Genomic DNA, 3736 nt, shown 5'->3' with positions numbered 1-3736 from the left:
GGATTGAACATGGAATGCTTAGCGTATGTTTTTCGCTTGTGCATAGCACTGACTAATTAGTCAGGTTTGGCAAAGGTGCCAGTATCAACTGTGAAGCTGTGACTGATTAGTCAGGTTCGGCAGTGGTACTGGGCACTGGTCACGTTGCGCTGACTTGTCAGTCAGAATTGGAAAAGGTGTTAGTGTCAGCTGTGAAGCTGTGACTTATTAGTCAAGTTCGGCGGTGATACTGGACACTGGTCATTTAGCACTGACTTATTAGTCAAGGATGGACTTAGCGTGGTTCACGCAAGCCAACAGAGATTAGATCTAATCGACTATTAGCATTGAATGACTCAAGGATCATTAATGCCTGACCGACCCTGAGGGTCGATGAACAAACAGAGCTTGGAGGCTGGTGGCTTACCTAGCAGCCACTCTCCCGCTAGAAAAGAGAGCCTGGAGGCTAGTGGCTTACCTAGCAGCCACTCTCCCGCTAAAATCATGTGATGTTCATTTGCTTGTTGAAAGTTTTATGTTCAGTATGATTATAATGATAATCATTTGATAATGTTTATGAGAAGTGTTATGTTTTCTTGCTGGGCTTTGGCTCATGGGTGCTATGTGGTGCAGGTAAAGGGAAAGAGAAGCTCACCTAGCCTTGAGTGGAGAGCTGATGTGGTGTTGTGTACATATGCGGCCGCTTGACCACCACGGCGAAGGAGTTCTCAGAGGAACTAGGGGGTTTACCCTATTTTTGCCGCTTAGGTCGGCGGGATTGTAAATTTAAAACTGTAATGACCATTTTGTACTGAGAACCACTTGTAAATGTTTTGCTTAGCTCTGTAGAGCAGTTTGTAATAAATCTCCATTTCCTTTTTTATTGGTTTTATACCTTAACCTGTTAATTACACTTAGAGCACGTTTTTGACCAAAGGACTCAGGTAATGAGTCAAATTTCCGGTCCACCGTTCACCGTAACTGTTCTGGGGTAGCCAGGGCGTTACACATAATCAGCATCAATAAAGCCTTCCAAATTAATCTGTAAGCCTCTCTTTTGATAGATTAAACCAACATCATATGTTCCCTTGAGATACCTTAGTAACCATTTTACTCATTTCCAACGTTCTTGTCCCGGATTTGACATCTGCTCAAAACACTCAAAGAGTGTGCTATATCAGGTCTGGTGCTAATCATGGAGTACATTATACTCCCAATAGCTTCAGCATAAGGTATATTTTTCATTTGATTTATATCAACTTGAGTTGTAGGAGATTGCTCTTTTGATAACTCAAAATGACCACCTAGAGGGACAAGAACTTCTTTTGAGTCTGCCATCTTAAACTTGTTCACAAGAGTTTGCACATACTGAGATTGAGAAAGTACCATCCTTCTTTCAATTCTGTTTCTATGAATTTTGATCCCAAGAATCCTTTTAACAGCTTTTAAGTCCTTCATTTCAAACTCTCCCTTCAATACTTCTTTTACTTTGTTGATTTCTTGTATGTTCCTTTCCATGAGCAGCATATCATCCACATAGATGAGCAAAAAACTGGGAAAATTTGAATTCAAATATGAGAAATAAAGACATGTATCATAGGCAGACCTTTTGAGCCCAATTTTAGACATCACCTCATCAAATATTTTGTACCATTGCCTTGGTGATTGTTTAAGACCATATAATGACCTCTTAAGAGAACACACCAAATTTTCCAACTTAGATTCAACTTTGAATCCTTCGGGTTGCTCCATTAGAATAACCTCTTCCAACTTGCCATTCAAGAAGGCTGTTTTAACATCCATTTGTTCTACCTCCCAATCAAATTGCACGGCCAAAGCAAGCATCATTCTTACTGTTTTGAGCTTGATAACAGGTGAAAATTTTTTTGAGTAGTCAATTCCCTTTGTTTATGAGTAACCCTTGGCCACTAACCTTGCCTTATACCTCATAGGATCTGTAGGAGTTATGCTTGGTTTCAGCTTATAGATCCACTTACACCCTATCACCTTATGTCCCTCGGGTCTAGGTACCAATGTCCAAGTCTCATTTTTCTTTAAGGACTTCATTTCTTCTTCCATTGCAGCCTTCCATCTGTATGAATCTTCTCTCTTAACAACTTCAGAATAGCTGGTTGGTTCCATAGTTGGTGTTGATGTCATAGCAGATAAAACAAAAGCAATTATATCTGCTTCAGCATATTGTATAGGTGGCTTGATCTCTCTTCTTTGTTTGTCACGAGCAAGCTGATAATCTTTCACATTGTCATCTTGTTGTTCATCTGTGTCATAATTATTGTCATTGATTTTTGAATGTGTTATTTCCATCTCTAATCCTTTTATTTGATCTTCATGTTGCTTGGTTCCTGCATCATGAAAAAGAGTACCCTTCTCATTTCTTTTAAAAGGAAAATCAAGCTCATTAAACACTACATCTCTACTAATAATAGTTTTGGAAGATTCAATGTCAAATAATTTGTAACCTTTGATTCCTTGAGGATATCCTATCACTACTACAATTGGGACATCAGTCATCGGCCATGAGAAGTCGGTTCTACTTAAACTGACTTACCACATGTTCATAAGTCGGTTTACTCATAACAGACCTATCATGTATAATAAAAGTAAGCATGGGAGGTCAGTTACGCAGGAACCGACCTACCATGTTGACATGGTAGGTCGGTTCACATTGAACCGACCTCCCATGCTTGAAGATGTCATAGTAAGTCGGTTCCGGCAAAACTGACATGCCATGTTAATCATGGTAGGTCAGTTCTGTGTGGACCGACTTACTATGTCCTACATTTCTAACATGGTAGGTCGGTACTATATGAACTGACTTATCATGTCACATTTTTATTTATTTTACATTATTTGAATTTTAAAATACAATAATTTATTTAGTAGTGTATGAAATAAATGTAAAAAATTTATATTTATTTATCTACATTATAATGTTTTGAAATATAAATAGATGAATCAAATCAATTAATTATTTATAATATAAAAAATAATTATATTTTATAATGAAAAAAATATTTTAATTGAATAGTATTTATAATTTAAAAAAAACTTTATAAATATTTTAATGTATTTAATTAATATTTGTTTAAATGACATGGTAAGTCGGTTGTGCGGGAACTGACTTTTCATGTGACATGGTAGGTCGGTTCTATGGATTGACTTATCATGTCATTATAAAAATATATTGTTAAAGATAGTCTAATTTTTTTTTGTATTATTTGAATTTTAAAATGTATTACTTTATCAAATAATACATATATATAATTGATTTGTGAATGCAATAAGTATAAAAAATATATACTTATTAATATTACATATATTATAATTTTTGAAATATTAATTAATTAATTATTTGGAATTAAAAAAATTAATTTAGTTTTTAATAAGAAAATATTTTAATTGATAAATAGCATATTTATAAATATTAGAAAAAAAATAAATTAAATAAGTTGGAGATTTATAATTTTAAAATAAAATATCAACAAATTAAAGTTATATATTTTTTAATTTTAACATCATAAGTCGGTTCTAGAACAGACATATCATGCTGCATCATAGGTCGATTGCTAATGAACTGACATACCATGTTAAAATTATATATTTGTAGTTTTAACAGCATAAGTCGATTCTAGAAATGACTTATGATGCTACATCATATGTCAGTTGCTATTGGAGATATACCATGTTAAAATTAGGGTGGAAAAAAAAACACAAATAAAATTGAGTATCCCGCGCA

Source organism: Humulus lupulus, chromosome 8 (genome assembly GCF_963169125.1).
Source record: "Humulus lupulus chromosome 8, drHumLupu1.1, whole genome shotgun sequence".
In the NCBI taxonomy this organism is placed as follows: domain Eukaryota; kingdom Viridiplantae; phylum Streptophyta; class Magnoliopsida; order Rosales; family Cannabaceae; genus Humulus; species Humulus lupulus.
The sequence above is the reverse complement of the archived record's forward strand: the minus strand, read 5'-3'. Positions refer to the sequence as shown.